Source organism: Hylobates moloch, unplaced genomic scaffold (assembly GCF_009828535.3).
Source record: "Hylobates moloch isolate HMO894 unplaced genomic scaffold, HMol_V3 SCAFFOLD_204, whole genome shotgun sequence".
Lineage (NCBI taxonomy): Eukaryota > Metazoa > Chordata > Mammalia > Primates > Hylobatidae > Hylobates > Hylobates moloch.
Window position 1 is genome coordinate 8,808 of NW_026652479.1, and position 20,321 is coordinate 29,128.

The window sequence follows — 20,321 nt, forward strand, 5'->3', positions numbered from 1 at the left end:
AAATGGATTGACTTGGGATTAGGAAATTTTTAAAGTATTTTTTAAAGTTTCACTTTTTGGAATTTAAAGTTAATCCAAATTATGTAATATACAACATTTGGAATTTACCAGTCAATACTCTACCATTTTATTTTTTACTTTCTTATTCCAGAGTTTAAAATGCTTTTAAAATTAATAGATTCTGCAGGCTATAGTCTGTAGAGACTGTCTCTACAAAAAATAAATATACATATATACTTTTAAAATATATGTAAAATATATATTTATTTAAATGTATTTGTTTTAAGTATGTAAAACATATTTTTGAAATTTTATTTTTTTGCCGGATCGCATGGTAAGCATATGTTTAGTCTGGCAGGAACTTGCAAAACTGCCTTCCACAGTGGCTGTCCCACTTTGCATTCTCAGCAGAAATAGAGATGAGTTCCTGTCACTCCATATCTTCACCAGCATTTGGTGTTGGTGTTTGCATTCAAGCCAGTCTAATAGATGTGTAATGGTATCTCATCTTTGTTTTAATTTGAATCCTCTAGTGACAAATGGTGTTGAGCATCTTTTCAGAGGTCTAAGAAATGTGTCAGGCATGGTGGCACACGCCTGTGGTCCCAGCTACTCAGGAGGCTGAGGCGGGAGGGTTAGTTGAGCCCCGGAGGTGGGGGCTGCATTGAGCCATGATTGCACCACTGCACTCCAGCCTGAGTGACAGAGCTAAACCCTGTCTCAAAAAGATAAATAAGGCCGGGCACGGTAGTTCATGCCTGTAATCCAAGCACTTTGGAAGGCCAAGGTGGGTGGATCACAAGGTCAGCAGATCAAGACCATCCTGGCTAACACAGTGAATCCCCATCTCAACTAAAAATACAAAAAATTAGCCAGGCATGGTGGCTGGTGCCTGTAATCCCAACTACTCAGGAGGCTGAGGCAGGGGAATTGCTTGAATCCGGGAGGCGGAGGTTGCCATGAGCTGAGATCACACCATTGCACTCCAGCCTGGGTGACAGAGTGAGACTCCATCACAAAAAATAAATAAATAATAAATAAATAAATAAACAATTGCCTTAATCTTTAGAACAGTTGTAGGTGTACAGAAAAATAGAGCAGAAGGCATATTGAGCTCTAATATCCACCTCACACCATAGTACACACACTTTCTCTATCATCTTGTTAGTGTGGTACATTTGTTATGCTTGATGAGACAATACTGATATTATTAAGTTCATTCACTCTTTGTGTTCTACAATTTATGGGCTTTGACAAATGCTTAAGGACATATATTCACCATTATAGGGTCACACAGAAAAGTTTCACTGCCCTCAAAATCTTCTGTGTTCCACCTATTCATCCTTCCCTCTGCTCAAGCCTCTGGCAACCACTGAACTTTTTATAATACCATCTGCCTAGTTTTGCCTTTTCTAGTATTCCATATAATTGGAAGTCTACAATATGTGGCCTTTTTGTATTGGCTTCTTTCACTTAGAAATACGTGTTTAAGATTCCTCCATGTCTTTTCATGCCTTGGTAGTTCATTTCTTTTTGTTCCTGAAGAATATTCCATTGTATGAATGTTTCAGAGTTAGCTTATCCATTTCCCTGTTACAGGATACCTTGGTTACTTCCAGTCTTAATTGGTTGTGTATAAGCTGCTGTAAACATTAATGTGCAGGATTTGAGTGGATATAAGTTTTCAAATCATTTGGATATATACCAAAGAATGCAATTGCCAGATCGTATGGTAAGCCTATGTTCAGTTTTGCCAGAATTTGCAAAACTGCCTTCCTTAGTGGCTGTACCATTTTGCATTCCCAGTAATAATCAATGAGAGTTCCTGTTGCTCCATATCCTCACCAGCATTTGGTGGTGTCAGCATTTGGATTTGAGCCAGTCTAATAGATGTGTAGTGGTATCTCATCGTTGTTTTAATTTGAATTCCCTAGTGATATAGAGCATCTTTTCAGATGCTTATTTTTGCTACCTGTATAGTAAAGGGCAGTTACAGATGATGGACTGCAGGGAAAGAGCTTGCTATGATGATAGGAAGCTGCAGGCAGAGATGATCTCAGGGTTAACTTGGCATCAACTGTGCCTTCTCCTGTCACATAAAATGTGGTCTACGTAAGTTTTGACTGGAAACACAGAATATCTGGTTGTCCATAAATATTTCTAACTGAGGCTTAAGGTTTATGCATGTTTTGACCAAAAGGTGATATCACCCCAATATATAAGCAGGTTGGGGTACAACAGGTAATGACTGTCAGAGATGTTGAGAGTCTACATTGAATGGATGGTGTCACTGGCTGCCCATGTCTTTCTCATTAAGGACTTTCACTTTTCATTTGCCACATGAAATGTCACTGAGATAGGCTGCATCTCATTCTTCTCTTGAGGATCTCTATTACTGAGAAATTTTTGTATTCTGGGCTACACTGCGTTCATAATCTGACTATATATATTGTGTGTGTGTTTGTTCCTTCCCTAAAATGCTCAGTTCAGCTGCAGTTCTAGAGGTAAATACTACTAGGTTTCCATTTTAGAGAGTTGAAGATCTGAGGTCTGGAGAGGTTAGTGTGTAGAAAGTTATGTTTAATAAGTGGCAAGACCATGTGTCCAGGTCAGATAAGTTGCCTTCAGATTTTATTCTTGAACTTCTTCTGGATAATGTCTTTTCATTATAGAAAAGAAAAGAGGGAACTTAGATGCTTTTTTCAAAATCATTGAATATAGGAGTTCTTTCAAGATGTTATGAAATGCAGTAATTTTCTCATTTTACATTACCTATAATTATTGCTCACCAGAAATTGATTATTGATGCAGCAACCTTTTACATTCCTCTCTTTTTTATTATGCATGGCCGGGCTTCACTGTAAATAAGAGGTCCAAGATTCAGAAATATCTTTAACTTGCAATGCTTGGTCACAGGTATCCATCTGAAAAATATTTTGCTCATTAGCCATATGGATTCATATGGCAAACTATAGGCAAAGACACAAAATGTGGAAGGAAGAAAGGGCTATCAAAAGTCCTGTGTCTCCTTACATTTTGTATTTCTATTCGTATGCATCTAGAATCATGAGGAATTTGAGCAAATGGGAAATGCGAAGTCCTAGTCAATGCATACCCACATTTCAGTTATCAGCATTATTGCACATTTAAATTTATAATGCATACATAGGATACAATTCAATAGGTATAAAAATGTTAAGTAATCTTTTATCTCATGCACCCCAGTCATTCAGTGCTCCCTTTTGAGTCAACATTTTAATTTTGTTGTGCATAGTTTCATAATTTTTTTCTTTATCTGTTTTTTTTTTTTTTTGAAATGGAGTCTCCACCTGTCACCCAGGCTGGAGTGCAATGGCAAGATCTTGGCTCACTGCAACATCCACCTCCCAGGTTCAAGCAATTCAACTGCCTCAGCCTCCTGCGTAGCTAGGATTTCAGGCACATGCTACCACACGTGGCTGATTTTTTGTATCTTTAGTAGAGATGGGGTTTCACCATTTGGCCAGGCTGTTCTCAAACTCCTGACCTCGTGATTTGCCCACCTCAGCCTCCTAAAGTGCTGGGATTACAGGCTTGAGCCACAGTGCCTGGCCTCTTTTTCTTTTTTATAGAGACAGGGTCTCACCATGTTGCCCAGACTGTAGGCTGTTTTTGAACTCCTGGGCTCAAGCAATCCTCCTGCCTCAGCCTCCCAAAGTGCTGGGATTACAGGTGGGAGCCACCACTCCTGGCCAAAATGTTTTCTTTTTGTTTTTTTGTTGTTGTTGTTTTGTTTGTTTTGTTTTGTTTCTGAAATGGAGTCTCACTCTGTCGCCCAGGCTGGAGTGCAGTAGTACAATCTCAGCTCACTGAAACCTTTGCCTCCTAGGTTCAAGCAATTCTCCTGCCTCAGCCTCCTGAGTAGCTAAGATTACAGGTGTGTGCCACCACACCTGGCCAATTTTTTTGTATTTTTAGTAGAGATGGGGTTTCACCATGTTGACCAGGCTGGTCTCAAACTCCTGACCTTGTGATCTGCCCATCTCGGCCTCCCAAAGTTCTGGGATTACCAGTGTGAGCCACCATGCCTGGCCAATTTTTTTTTTTAAATAAATGTTATTGTGTATATTTAAGGTACACAATATGATATAGGATACATATACATAGTGAAAGGGCTACTGTAGTGAAGCAAATTAACATATCTATCATCTCACAGATACCCACATTTTATTTAGTGTGGCAAGGGAAGGTAAAATCTACTCATTTACCATGAATCCCACATACAGTACAATTTTATTACCTATAGTCCTCATGTTGTATATTAGATGTATAGGATTGTTCATCCTACGTATCTGCTGCTTTGTATCTCTGACCCACATGTTCTTATTTCCTCCCTTCCTCTCTACCTGGTAACCATTCCATTGTTCTCTTTTCTTTTTTTTTTTTTTTTTTTTGAGGCAGAGTCTTGCTCTGTTGCCCAGGCTGGAGTGCAGTGGCATGATCTCGGCTCACTGCAACCTCTGCCTCATTGGTTCAAAAGATTCTACTCTCTCAGCCTTCTAAGTAGCTGGGATTACAGGCACATGCCACCATACCTGGCTAATTTTTTGTATTTTTAGTAGAGTCGGAGTTTCACTGTGTTAGCCAGGCTGGACTTGAACTCCTGACCTCGTGATCCTCCCGCCTTGGCCTCCCAAAGTGCTGAAATTACAGGTGTGAGCCACCGCTTCCAGCCTTCTATTCCTTTATATGTGAAAATCATTTTAAGATTCCACATATAAGTAAGGTCATGCAATGTTTTTCTTTCTGTGGTTGGCTAACTTCACTTGGTATAATGCCCTCCAGGTTCATCCGTGTTGCGGCAAATGGAAAGATCTTGTTCTTTTTTAGGGCTGAACACAGAAGTTATTTTCATATACAATGATGCAGATGCCATACACACAAATATGTATGTATATGTCATACTCATATACAATTTTAAATACATATATGTGTTCTATGCATATATAAGTATTTCTCTATTTTCACAGAAATGTCACTCTAAATCAGTACCTAGGGAGGGTCATCGTTTCCTTAATCTACAAATCAAGACAGAGTACGAGTGGCTGCATCCTAGTTTAATAAGTCCTGTGTTATTGAGGATGTTTCCCTGTTTCCTTTTGTCATTGTTGTTTTGTTTTGAGACAGAGTTTCACTCTTTTGTGTCAAGTGGCATGATCTCAGCTCACTGTAGCCTCCCGAGTAGCTGGGATTATAGGTGCCCACCACCACACCCAGCTAATTTTTGTGTTTTTAGTAGAGACGGGGTTTTACCATGTTGGCCAGGCTGGTCTCAACTCCTGACCTTGGGTGATCCGTCCACCTCGGCCTCCCAAAATGCTGAGAGTACAGGCATGAGCCACCGCACTTGGCTGCTTTCACCATTTCAGACTGAGCTTGGAGAAGAATCTGAAGAAAAACATGACTTTAAAATTTTGATGAATGGAGAAATCTCTTTCCATTCACCTTCCTTTCCTCTATTTCATTCTTGTTTTAAAATATACAAACAAATATAGGGATACATCAGTTATTAAATAAACATCTGTGTGATACCAATCCAGGTGAAGAAATAGAGCACTATCGCCACTGAGAAGTCCTCTGTATGCCCCTAGCTGATCCTAGTCTTCCTTCCCCTTATTAGTAACAGATATAACAGATATCCACATTATCTGTGGATACCTGCCATCTTCTCCTTGGTTCTCTTTATAATTTTATTATGTATTTTCTTTTTTTTTTTTTTTTTTGGAGATGGAGCCTCGCTCTGGCTGGAGTGTAGTGGCATGATCTTGACTCACTGCAACCTCCGCCTCCCAGATTCAAGCGATTCTCATGCCTCAACTTCCCAAGTAACTGGGAATACAGACACGGGCCATGTGCCACCATGCCTGGCTAATTTTTGTATTTGTAGTAGAGATGAGGTTTCGCATGTTGGTCAGGCTGGTTTCGAATTCCTGACCTCAGTGCCTGGCCTTATTATGCATTTTTATATGCCTAAAGTCTGATTTTGCCTGGTTTTTCTCTTACATAATTGGAGTAAAAGTCTGTATCCTGGTGCATCTGACCCCTTTTACTCAATATTAAGTATTTAAGATTCACACTTAGCATTGTTTCTGCATTCTATTAAAACAGTACACCAGCCAGTCATGATGGCTCATGCCTATAATCCCAGCACTTTGGGAGGCCGAGGCAGGCAGATCACTTGAAGTCAGGAGTTCCAGACAACCTAGCCAACATGGTGAACCTCCATCTCTACTAAAACTACAAAAATTAGGCTACATGGTGGCTAATGACTGTAATCTCAGCACTTTGGGAGGCCAAGGCAGGTGGATCACGATGTCAAGAGATGGAGACAATCCTGGCAAACACAGTGAAACCACAACTGTACTATGAATACAAAAAATTAGCCGGGCATGGTGGCACATGCCTGTAGTCTCAGCTACTCAGGAGGCTGAGGTTGGAGAATCACTTGAATCTGAGAGGCAGAGGTTGCAGTGAGCCGAGTTTACACCACTGCACTCCAGCCTGGGTGACAGAACTAGACTCTGTTAAAAAAATATTAGCCAGGCATGGTGGTGTGCACCTGTAATCCCAATTATTCGAGAGGCTGAGGCAGGAGAATCAGTTGAACCTGGGAGGTGGTGGAGGTTGCAGTGAGCCAAGATCGCGCCCTGTACTCCAACCTGGGCAATAGAGTGACAGTCAAAAAAAAAAAAAAAAAAAAGCCCAGGCGCAGTGGCTGCCACCTGTAATCCCAGCACTTTAGGAGTCCGAGACAGGTGGATCACCTCAGGTCAGGAGTTTGAGACCAGCCTTACCAACAAGGTGACACCCCATCTCTACTAGAAATACAAAAATTTACTGGGAGTGGCAGCACATGCCTGTAATCCCAGCTACTCAGGAGGCTGAGACAGGAAAATTGCTTGAACCCGGGAGGCGGAGGTTGCAGTGAGCTGAGATCGCACCACTGCACTCCAACCTGGGCGACTAAGCAAGACTCTGTCTCAAAAAAAAATATATAAATTTATATTTATATACATAAAATAAATATAAAAAATAAAAGTAAATGAAAATACAGTACACCAGTGTGTATCCCTTCATTATTGGTGGACATGTGAGTTGTGTTCATTTTTGTCAGTTACAAATGATGCTGTTTTGAACATGTTTGTATTTCTATTTGGTTACCATTAGTGTGTATTTACGTACAGTATAAAGCAAGAGGTGAAACCATAGGTTACAGGGTAAACATATCGTCAGTTTTACTAGGGATTATTGGTTTCATCCCAATGTTAACACACCAACTGACAGTCTTACAATGTCTGATAATTCCTAAATCTTTGCATTCTTCTTGACACTAAATTTTGTCAAAATTTTAATTTGAGTCTTTTGGTGGGTATGTGGCAATGATTGTGATATTAATTTACTGGGCCTTTTCTTCTCTGTGACAGGCCCTGTCAAGATATATGTGTGGTGTGGCAGGGGTAGGAGTCCCCTAGAGATAGCATGGGCTCTGGAATCCTTAATCATCCTATGTGAAAAAGTTGGTGGGGCAGTGATTTTTTTTTTTTTTTTTTTTCTGAGACAGAGTTTCACTCTTGTTGCCCAGGCTGGAGTGCAATGGCGTGATCTCAGTTCACTGCAACCTCTGCCTCCCAAGTTCAAGTGATTCTCCTGCCTCAGCCTCCCAAGTAGCTGGGATTAGAGGCATGTGCCACCACACCCAGCTAATTTTTTCTATTTAGTAGAGATGGGGTTTCACCATATTTGTCAGGCTGGTCTTGAACTCTTGACCTCAGGTGATCCACCTGCCTCAGCCTCCTAAAGTGCTGGGATTACAGACGTGCACCACTGCACCCTAATATTTCCTGTGTGCAGTGTTGTAGCCAGGCTGCAAAGCCACTTCTTAGTGATTCTGTCATCCAGATATTATATCTTCTCGCTTCCCCTTGAGATATGCTCATTCCTCCATACAATTAAACAATCTCAATTACTCTTGAGGGAACATAAAATCCTCACTGTCTAATCATGGGTCCTTCCATATTATTTGTTGGCTTGTGTTTAAAATATGAAAAGAGAATGTAGATTTTGTTTTCTTCTTTCTGCTTAACCTGAACAAAATGTCATAGATACCTCCTAGCCTGTTGCTAAACCAAGGAGAGTCACTTGAATAACGAACAAGACTGGAGGGAAACCACATTGATAATTTATCATTACACTATCATCACATACATGGAACTCATCAATGAAGCTTATGGAAAAAATTGAGTCATTTGTGGAAAAGTGGAAAGAGAATATAGGAGATGTCTCAAGTGAAGAGAAAAAAGCTGCAGAAAATAATTCCAAAAAATGTGTGTTAAGATATAAACACAAATTCAGAGATTCAGGAGCACAAAGGGCTAAGTTAAGGGAAAAAAGAGTTATCAATATTTTCTTATTTGTTATGGAGAGCAGGATGAATTCTTAAAAGGTCAAATAATTGTGAGTCTGATATATCTGATGATAATTTATATTTCTAATGATGTAAATGGTTGTGAATTCATAGTCATTATTCCTATTTCCTTTAGACTAGTGACCATGAGTGTGATTGACAAAAACCCATTGGGTTAGTATTGTTATATCTGTGTGTTCATCATGCTATGTGTTAAAATAAGTCCATCAATTTTTGTCTTGTGTTTGTTTTCATTTCATTTTAGTTTAGTTTCTTTGGGACAGGGTCTCACTCTGTCACCCAAGCTGGATGTTCAGTGGCATGATCACAGCTCACTGCAGCCTCTATATCTCCAGGCTCAGGTGATCCTCCTACCTCAGCCTCCCAAGTAACAGAGACTACAGGCATGAGCCACCACACCTGGCTAATTTTTGTATTTTTTGTAGAGACAGGATTTTGATATGTTGCTCCGGCTGATCTCGAACTCTTGGACTCAAGTGATCTGCCCACCTTGGCCTCCCAAAGTGCTGGGATGACTGGCATGCACCACTTTCCTTGGACTTTTTTCATTTTATTAATTGGCTGATTCATTCAGACACATAATTATCAAGTCAAATCTCACTCTTTCCTTAGCATTTCCCTTCAGTTTAGCTTAGAAAATCTATTCCTATTTTAAAGCATATACAATTATTCGACTGTGGTGGCACGTGCCTGTAATCCCAGCTACTCAGAGGCTGAGGCAGGAGTATCACTTGAACCTGGGAGAGTGAGGTTGCAGTCAGTCGAGATCGCCCCACTACACTCCAGCCTGGATGACAGAGTGAGACTCCATCTCAAACAAAACAAAACAAAACAAAGGTTTTCTCCAGATCATTTTTACATTTAATTATTCAGTCTGTTTTAGCTATACCTTAATGTAAAAAATTCAGTAAATATAACTTGACTCCTACACACTATTAGCCAATGTACCTAACATGATTTATTGAATAAACCAGTCCATTCCCAACAGCATCAAAAGTAATTGCATTTCCCAATGTAAATTAATACAGCCATTATGGAAAATAATATGGAGATTCATCAGAAACTAAAAATAGAATTATTGTATGTTCCAGCAATCCCACCTGTGGGTGTTTAGCTAAAGGAATTGAAATCAGCAAACTGAAGAGATAACTGCACTACCATATTCACTGCAGCATTATTCATAATAGCTAAGCTATGGAAGCAATGTAGGAGGCCAGCATTGGATGAATGGATAAAGAAAATGTTATATATATATACACACACACACACACACACACACACACACACACACAAAGGAATACTATTCACTATTTTATTTACTTTTTTATTTATTTTATTTCATTTTATTTTACTTTAGATGTAGTTTCACTCTTGTTGCCCAGGCTGGAGTGCAATGGCATGATTTTGGCTCACCACAACCTCCACCTCCCGGGTTCAAGCAATTCTCCTACCTCATCCTCTCAGGTAGTTGGGATTACAGGCATGCACCACCAAGCCTGGCTAATTTTGTATTTTTAGTAAAGAGGGGGTTTCGCAATGTTTCTCAGGCTTGTCTCCAACACCTGAGCTTGAGTGATCCACCCGTCTCAGCCTCCAAAAGTGCTGGGATTATAGGCGTGAGCCATGGCACCCAGCCAAAAACACAGATGAGTGTATTAATACTCTGAAGCACTGTAAAATATTGCTGAGAAAACAGATCACTAATATCATCATCATAGAGCACAAAATAAGTTCTGGTATTATTAAGAATATCATAGCTCTGACTAACACATACTTGGAAAACTCATTCTATTAGAAATCAAATTATACTAATACTATTGACAATCACTTTTGTAATTGTCATTGGAAACTCAAAGACAAGAAATAAATTCATCACCAGAAAACACAAAACAAGTACTTAGCCTTACTGCTGAGAAGCCTGTAGTTGCCTTTTACTGAATGGCACCTCAGTTCTTGGGATAAAATTTGAAATAGCAACTGGAAGGACAGCTTTAACCTTAAAATGGTTTTATTTTTAGGGTTGTCATGTTATAAAAGCGTTTCTTACATAGATAAGCTGTTGGAAACAGACCAGGTTTTGTGAACGTTTTTCATCAGATGTTTCATGTTGTCCTCATTGCAACCTCAAACAATGGCAAATGCTTTGTAAGCTGCGTAATGCAAACTCAGCTGATAAATTAATAAAATTCTGTTTCTTTAGGCCGGGCATGGTGGCTCACACCTGTAATCCCAGCACTTTGGGAGGCCGAGGCAGGCGGATCACGAGGTCAGGAGATTGAGACCATCGTGGCTAACACGGTGAAACCCTGTCTCTACTAAAAATACAAAACATTAGCCGGGCGTGGTGTCACGCGTCTGTAATCCCAGCTACTTGGGAGGCTGAGGCAGGAGAATCGCTTGAACCTGGGAGGCAGTGGTTGCAGTAAGCCAAGATTGCACAACTGCACTCCAGCCTGGGGGACAGAGAGAGACTCCGTCTCAAAAAAATAATAATGAAAAAATGAATAAGTAAAATAAAAAAATAAAATTCTCCTTCTTTAACGTCCTAAGCCAGAAAACATTTGTTAACATTGTTAACAGGAATGAATGGACATGGATGGACCACCCAAAGATTCTCCTATTTCAGAGTCAACTTCAAAGAGAAAACGTCAATTTCACTGTGTTTCTTGCTTACCCAGGGCAAGAGTTACGAATACCAAGACATCCAACTGCACAGAAATTGGACCTAGAGCAGCAGGAGGGCGTATATAAATCACAGATACTAGAGGGAATTGTGAGAGGGAGCAGAAAAATGATTCATCTGTATCAGGTGTGCTCTGCATGTTGTAAGGTGTAGAATGTTAGCTGGTGGATAGAGAAAGAGAATTAGAAAAAATTAATGCTCATTCAAGTTTATTTTATGAACTAGCCAAAAGTCGCACATGGATATTCACAGTAGGTAGAATGATCATTGCAGAAGTAGCACTTTTGGCACATAGTTATTGGGATTGAAGAGGAATTCATTTTAGCTTTAATTTTAAAATAGATTTAATTACTTTTATTTTAATTAATTATTGTAAAGCTTTTAAATTTAAAAAAGTTTGTAATTTTTATTTTGGCAAAATATACGTAGCATAAAATTTGCCATTTTAACCATTTTTAAGTGCATAGTTCAGTGTCACTAAATACAGTCACCTGATAGTACAACTGTCACCACCATCCATCATCTCTAGAAGTTTTTCTTTTTCAATTTCCCAAACTGAAACTCTGCATTCTTTAAACAATAGCCCTTCCTTAATCTCTTCTCCCAGTAACTGGGAACCATCATTCTACTTTTGGTTTATATGAATATTACATGCTAGATACCTCATATAAGTGGAATCAGGCAGTATTAGTTTTTTGTATCCAGCTTCTTTCACTTAGCATTATGTCAAAGTCCATCCACATTGTAGCATGTGTCAGAATGTCCCTGTTTAAGGCTAAGTAATATTCCACTGTATATCAGTACCACATTTTGTTTATCCATTCCTCTGTCAATGAATGCTTCCACCTTTCAGCTATCATGAATAATGTTACTATGCACATGAATTTGCACATATCTGTTGAAGTCCCTGCTTTCAATTCTTATAGGTTTAAACCCAGAATGGACTTGCTGACTCAAATGGTAATTCTATGTTTCATTTTTATTTATGTATTTATTTATTTATTTATTTGTTTGAGATGGAGTCTGGCTCTGTCACCCAGGCTGGAGTGCAGTGGTGTGATCTCGGCTCACTGCGACCCCCACCTCCCAGGTTCAAGAGATTCTGCTGCCTCAGCCTCCTGAGTAGCTGGGATTACAGACACACAGCACCACGCCCAGCTAATTTTTGTATTTTTAGTTGAGATGGGGTTTCACTATGTTGGTCAGGCCGGTCTTGAACTCCTAACCTCGTGATCTGGCCACCTGGGTGTCCTAAAGTGCTGGGATTACAGGCATGAGCCACTGAGCCCAGCCTACGTTCCCTTTTTTTTTTTTTTTAATTTAGGAACTGCTGTACTCTTTTCCACCATGACTATACCACTGTAGAGTCCACCGGCAATTCACAAGAGTTTTGATTTGGCTACATCCTCACCAACATTTATTATTCCCTGGTTTTTTGATGATTGCCATCTTAATGGGTATGACGTGGTATCTTATTCTGGTTTTGATTTGCATTTCCTTAGTAATCAGTGATGTTGAGCGTCTTTCATGGGCCTGATGGCCAGTCGTATATCTTTTTTGGGAAAATTTCTATGTAAGTCCTTTGCCTATTTTTTAATTGGGTTGTTTATTTATTCCTGAGTTGTAGGAGTTCTTTATATATTCTGGATATTGATCCCTTATCAAAGATATTATTTAAAATATTTTCTTCCATTCTGCCAGTTGTCCTCTGATTGCACAAAAGTTTTAAATTTTGATGAAGTCCAATTTACTTATTTTTTGTTTTGTTACTTATGCTTTTGGTGTCCGAAAGCTTTTAGTTTATAATTTTAAATATATCACGTCTCCTGCCTCATAAGTACCACTGGACAAGGTCCCTTTTATGTACTCAGCTTCTGTCAGAGGTAAATGTATTTTGAAGTGGAGAACAAAGATAATTGCAAAATTGGCATGGAGAACTAAGGTAAATATGAAAGCTCCAGATACAAAGAGAGAGGGCTCAATATGCCAGCAGTTCTCTACCAATCCATCCTAGAAGTCTTCTTTTAGGATTGCCTAAATAATGCAGGGGATGGGTGCAAGACACACAAGTGTTCCAGAAGTGTGTAAACAAGGTACAGAGAAGAGGATAAGATAAAATAAGATGATATAAGAATATTAGGAAAGCCCTGTTCAGAAGATTGCCTACAGGACAAAAGGGACAGTTTCATTTTGCTGAGGGAAACAGGGTGGTAAGAACCCTCGTGGGGAAGACCCCCGCTTACCCTGATACAGAGAGAAGGTGTAAAATAACTTAATGGGAGAGCATTAGGCTGAGACACCTCCCATGGCCTGGGTTCCTACATAGACAAAATGAAACAAGCTTAGCCCGTCAACAAGTGGCCCGCTGAGTATTAGCTGTGTAACGAGAGACCTACCACCAGGATAGTTCAAATAATACAACCGCCCAAATTTTTTCCAATCAAATAATTTCTCTACTCTACTTCTATATTCAGCCTATGAAAGCCTTCCCTACAAACACCTCCAGTATATCCTCCAGCCACTTTCAGTTTGGAGCTGCCTGATCCATGAATCTCTGTTTGCTCAAATAAACTCTTTAAAATTTTAATATGCTTAAGTTTATCTATTTTTTTTCTCATTTTTAAAAATTGAAATGGGATCTTCCTATGTTGTCCAGGCTGGTCTTAAACTCCTGAACTTAAGGGATCCACCTGCTTCAGCCTCCTGAGTAGCTGGAATTATAGACGTGTGCCTCCACACCCAGCTTACATTTATCTTTAAACAAAGGTTTGACCCCTTTCTGAAATACATTTGTGTGAAGACCTGTACCCTCAGTGATATGGCAGGCTCATTTTAGACCATCGAGCACTTTTGTCTCTGGACCACAATTTGCCCTTTGTGACCTGCTCTCCTAAAAAATTCAAGTGTAATTCAAGTTAGTTTACCCTCTGCTGATCAGGGGAGGTTGCTCTGGGTGCAAGTCCAAGACAGGCACTCACACCTTCATTCATACCCCAAATCTCAGCATCACACAATACACCCATGTAATAAACCTGTACGTACCCTCCAGAATCTAAAATGAAAGTTAAAATTCATTAAAATTGTAATTCCATCTTATTACAAAACAAAGATAAATTTACGTCTTTCCAATTTTGATATATATTATACTGACATACACACTGTATTCTATGGTGAATTATATCAATTGAATTTCACATTTTAAACTAACACGGAGTTACTTTGAAAAACTCTATTGGGTCATAATGTATTATGTTTTTAATATATTTTAATACAATTTGCAAAAATTCTGTTTTAAAATTACATCTATGTTCCATAAATACATATGTAAAAAATAATAAATGTTTATATTATTCAAGTGAAGATTATGGTGATCTTTTTGAATGTCTACTTAACCTCAGCTAGCTTTAAATTCAGAAGTAGCAACTCCATAGAAATTCAACTTATTTCTACCTTATTACTCATACTTGTCTCCTTGAAGAAGCTTCATTGCTATCATCCAGTTTAGAATGGGATATCATAAATCTCTAGACTGAGTAGTATAATATTCACTGTTTAAATAAAATCAAATTATTATTATAATATTATGACACCTCCAAATACAAAAAGCAAGCCCATGGATGTTAGGTTAAGGCATAGAGACAAGTATTCCTACTTACTATCTTTTAGGGTAGACATATCCCAGCCAAGGTGATAGCAAAATGAAATGGAAACCATATGGTAGAAGGGGACTTGGGACTCACACAGATTGGATTTTCATTCCAACCCTTACATACACAAGCTGCATGACTCTGGGTAAATTGCATATTCTCTTAGAGTTTCAATTTCCTCATCTGTACAATGGAGGTTAATGCCTACGGGCTATGGCTGATGTAGGGATAAAAGAACCAACATGGATGCATGGGCAGGGCCTGGTCCATAGAGCAGCTGGCATCGACAAATGGAAGCCCCTTCCCAACTTGTCTTTGCGTGCACTACAAAATCGGGAATATATGGGTATAAAAAGTACTCTTATAAGAGACATAACTAGAAACTTTTGCAAAAAGAGTTTGGAAAGGTGTCACATCTTGTGGCATGAGGAGTTGTGGGCATACACTGGAACTTTGTGCTGTGAGATAGCCACAGAACTTCAGTAGCTTAAGAGAACAGTTTAGATGTCATCTTATTCATCTACCATAGACCTTCCTCTTCTTTTCTAAGATTTCTAGACAATAACTTTTACAGCCCTAATAATGCAGTTCTCTCCCAGTTGTTTGGACTATTCTAACAGATACAAAGCAGTATTTCACCAGCAGATGCTACTGCAGTTCATATGATGATTTCAAACTGAGAATCCATTGTAAAGTTATGCAATACTTTTTTTGGAAATAGGGTGAAAGTATTTAAAGTTTAAAATCCTATAAAATAGGTGTACAGTAAATAATTATTTGTTGCAATGTCTATCATACTATCTTATATTCACACATGTATTGGTGTCCTAATACATATGTATGAGAGTGAAAGTTACCTGAGGTCAGAGACTGTGCCATATGTTCCCTGCACCATTGTTGCCTATCTCAGTACATGGTATACAGTAGATGCTCAATAAATATTTTAACTTAAAAAATGCACTAAGAATAAATCTTATTATACATCAAAATATGTATGAGTACAATCTAGGGACACAGTCAGGAGCTCAAAATTCAATCTTATTTATTTATTTATTTATTTATTTATTTATTTATTTATTTATTTGGAGACAGAGTCTCACTCTGTCGCCCAGGCTGGAGTGCAGTGGTGCAATCTCAGCTTACTGCAACCTTCATCTCCCGGGTTCAAGCGATTCTCCTGCCTCAGTCTCCAGAGTAGCTGGGATTACAGGTGCACACCAACATGCCCAGCTATTTTTTTTGTATTTTTAGTAGACACAGTGTTTCTCCATGTTGGCCAGGCTGGTCTCAAACTCCTGAGCTCAGGCAATCTGCCCTCCTTGGTCTCCCAAAATGCTGGGATTACAGGTGTCAGCCACTACACACAGCCACAAAATGCTTTAAAGTAGCTTCAAAACCCCTTTACAAATAGGTGTATTCATAACAAGATGAAAACAAGAAAACATTGAGCTTCATATAATAGAAGGGTTCTGTCCGGATTTGCATGTGGCCCCATCATTTGTTTGCTGTTGGGCCATGGTCAGGTTACTTAGCTGCTCTCTGCCTCCACATAAGCTTTATGCCTGTGCATCCCTCATCTACAAAATGGGAATAATAAGAATATCTAACAATTAGACGTGGAGAAAATATATGTAAAGGCCTTTGAAAAGAGCTTGTCAAAGCTCAATAATTGTCCTCAATAATTGCTCTCAATAATTGTCAGCTATCATTCAATAACAATCATAATCATAAAAATGTACGACTCAAGGAAAGATTCCTACCTCATATCCAGCTTCCCAAAAGAATATCAGACATTGGACCTGCGAAAGGAATGACACTGAAACGTATTTTCACATCACTAACTTGGTTTTTCCTCTTTGCCATTCAATTTCTGCAGTCCCCACTCTAAGCCCATGGTCCACCTTTTTATTTTTCCTCCTAAAATGTCTTCCCTTCTCGTAAAATTTACTTTTCCTTAAAAAGGGCCCTTTTCATCCACTCACTCTTTTACCCTTCCCAGAAGTTGGTTAATGGGCACAAAAATACAGTTAGATGGAAGGAACAGAAGAATTTCTAGTGTTCAATAGCACAGTGGGGTGACGATCATTAACAATAACATATATTTCAAAATGACTAGAGGAAAGATGTGGAATGTTCTCAACACAAATAAATGATAAATATTTGAGGTGATGGATGTGCAAATCATCCTGATTTGATCACTACACATTGTATGCATGTATCAAAATATCACATGTACCCTAGAAATATGTATGATTGTCATGTATCAATAAAAACAAAAAGGCTTATTTCTCTTTCCTTCCTCCCTGCATTCCCTCCTGTCCCAGATACGTGTTGTTTCTGGTGCTCTCCTACCCTAAGTTCAGCCAGCACTGAGCCAGCAGGAAGGATCTCACAGGTCATATCCTGAGATCAACCCTCCACCCCTTCAGGTAATAATCCTCCTGCTTTTAGTCATTTATATCCTTTGGTTCATAGATATTTTGAATCAAGTGCCTTCTAACTACTGACCTACATAATGTCCCTTGGTTCTTAAAGATAATACAAAGTGGACTTTAGTAACAATCTTGAGTCATCACAGAAGCTAATGAAGTTGGGGATTCCATGAAGCCATCCAAGCATATAAAGCCCATTTCCCTGGGTCCCTGTTCCTTAGCTCAAGGCCACAAAAAATCAGAACTTGAATTCCAGCCCACATTTGCATTATGTCTAAATAATTATGAGTTATAAATGAAGCTAACAAATAGTTAAATATGTTCTATTCTCCTACTTTGATAAATATACCGCCATAATAACCCCCAAGGTCAAAGTCGAGTGTAGAATTCTCTGATTCCTTGGTGCTCTGCCAGGGAATGTGGTAGTAAAGGGAGAGCCAATCCTCAGCCCCAGGCTAAACTTTTTTCTTTTATCGTAGCTAGGCCTGTCCTCACTTGAGAAGCCTTGCGTACCCCTGTGTAGGGGACTCCCCAGGCCCCATGCAAGCTCCATCCACAATACTCACCCCTTCGGACAGCAGAGCCTTGGGCACCATTTGGACAAGCACAGTTTGCACTTTGAAATGGACCCAGGGAAGAAGCCATGCAGGCTCAGGCACATTTGGCCAGGGGCCTGAGTACCCAGTGTGTGCCCTAGAAGAGAGGGTGGGAGCTCTGGGTGGGCCGGGGTGCAGTCAGTGGAGAGCCAGAGAGGCACCTTCTCAAGCGCAGGATTCAGGGCGGGGGTCCTCTCGCCCAGATCGAAGGCTACGATTGCTTAGTGCAATGGCGCCTGCGTCATGTCTTCTCAGCGCACCTTTCATTCAGTCTCAGCCACCTTCGGTGGGAAGTTCCATGGAAGCGCAGGCTTCCCTTGTGCTGCCAGCAAACTCAAGCTACACTTTCTGCCCTAGGACATCTCCACTATTGTAAGATTTTTCCTGAGCACAAATACAGCCCAGAAACACTTGCAGGTTAACAGCCTCAGGGGCAGACCTCAACAAGTGTGGGACAGGTGGGCAAATGCTTGAGGCTCATGTTTCAGGTGGACAGTTCTGGATAACTTTCCGGAGCCTCTCAGAAGGTCCTGCAGAAAAAACTCCATGGCAGGAGTCTCAATAGCATGCCATTATTTTGGGTTTTCTTTCTTGCCTGGCTCACTCTTCCCACTTCTGACTCTTGCTTCTTGGAATCACTTCCCAAATAAACCACCCACACTCAGTTCCTTATTCCAGCTCTGCTTTTAGGGATACAGACACACCTTGGAGATATTACACATTCTAGGTAACCACAATAAGGCGAATATCACAACAGCGCAAGTCACACGAAATTTTTTGCAAGTCACACAAAATTTTTTGCTTTCTGGTGCATATAAAAAGTTATGTTGCCAGGCATGGTATGGTGACTCACACCTGTAATCCCAGCACACTGGGAGGCCGAGGCAGGTGCATCACCTGAGGTCAGAAGTTCAAGACCAGCCTGGCCAACATGGTGAAACCCTGTGTCTACCAGAAATACAAAAATGGTGGTGCCTGCCTGTAGTCCCACCTACTCAGGAGGCTGAGGCAGGAGAATTGTTGGAACCCAGGAGGCAGAGTCAAGTGCAGTGAGCCAAGATCACACCACTGCACTCCAACCTGGGCAACAGAGCCAGACTCCATCTCAAAAAAAAGTTATGTTTAAACTACTGTAGTCAATTAAGTGTGCAATAGCATTATGTCTAAAATATAATGTATATACCTTACTTTGAAAATATGTGATTGCCAAAAAATGCTGACCATCATCTGGGCCTTCAGCAAGTCATCATCATTTTGCTGCTGGATGCTCTTGCCTCAATGTTGCTAGCTACTGACTGATCAGGGTGGTGGTTGCTGAGGGCTGGAGAGGGTGTGGCAATTTCTTAAAATAAGATGACAATGAAGTTTGCCGCACTGACTGACTCTTCCTTTCACAAAAGATTTCACCGTAGCGTGCTACGCAGTTTGGTAGCATTTTACCCACAGTAGAATTTATATCAAAATTGGAACCAGTCCTCTCAAACCCTGCCACTCCTCTATCAACTAAGTTTATGGAATATTCTAAGTCCTTTGTTGTTCTTTCCACAATGTTCACAGCATCTTCACCAGGAGTAGATTCCATCCCAAGAAACCACTTTCTTTTCTCATTCATAATAGGCAAAAATAATACATTATTTTATACATAGTAAATATAATTATATAACATAAATAATATATATTATAGTATATATTAATTATATATTATATTATATTATATATAACATTATATGAGAGAATATATAATATGTAATATAATATAAGTAAAAATAATATCCCTTGGTTTTTAAAGATAATACGAAGTGGATTTTAGTAACAATCTTGAGTCGTCATAGAGGCTAAAGAAGTTGGGGATTCCATGAAGCCATCCAAGCATATAAAGCCCATTTCCCTGGGTCCCTTTTCCTTAGCTCAAGGCCACAAAAAATCAGAACATGAATTCCAGCCCACATTTGCATTATGTCTAAATAATTATGAGTTATAAATGAAGCTAACACATAGTTAAATATGTTTTATTCTCTTACTTCAATAAATATACTGCCATAATAACCCACAAGGTCAAAGTCTAGTGTAGAATTCTCTGATTCCTTGGTGCTCTGCACAAGAATGTGGTAGTAAAGGGAGAGCCAACCCTAAGCCCCAGGCTAAACTTTTTTCCATCTAATTCCATTTATTTCCATTAAGATTGCAGCAATTCGGCCGGGCACAGTGGTTCATGCCTGTAATCCCAGCACTTTGGGAGGCTGAGGCAGATGGATCATCTGCGGTTGGGAGTTCGAGACCAGACTAACCAACATGGTGAAACACCATGTCTACTAAAAATACAAAATTAGCCAGATGTGGTGGCACATGCCTATAATGCCAGCTACTCAGGAGGCTGAGGCAGGAGAATCACTTGAACCCAGGAGGCGGAGGTTGCAGTGAGCCGAGATCACACCATTGCACTCCAACCTGGGCAACAAGAGCAAAACTCCATCTCAAAAAAAAAAAAAAGATTGCAGC

The 20,321-nt window shown here is 39.7% G+C and overlaps 1 long non-coding RNA gene across 1 annotated transcript; it reads right to left on the reverse strand.

The window, feature by feature from the left end:
• Positions 1-2,758: 2,758 nt before the first annotated feature.
• Positions 2,759-16,574, reverse strand: LOC131382608 (uncharacterized). Its single transcript, XR_009212171.1, has 3 exons — positions 16,555-16,574; positions 5,293-5,427; positions 2,759-2,924 (listed from the first exon to the last, which is right to left on the reverse strand). It is a non-coding gene; the product is annotated as an uncharacterized LOC131382608 (long non-coding RNA).
• Between the last annotated feature and the right edge of the window lie 3,747 nt (positions 16,575-20,321).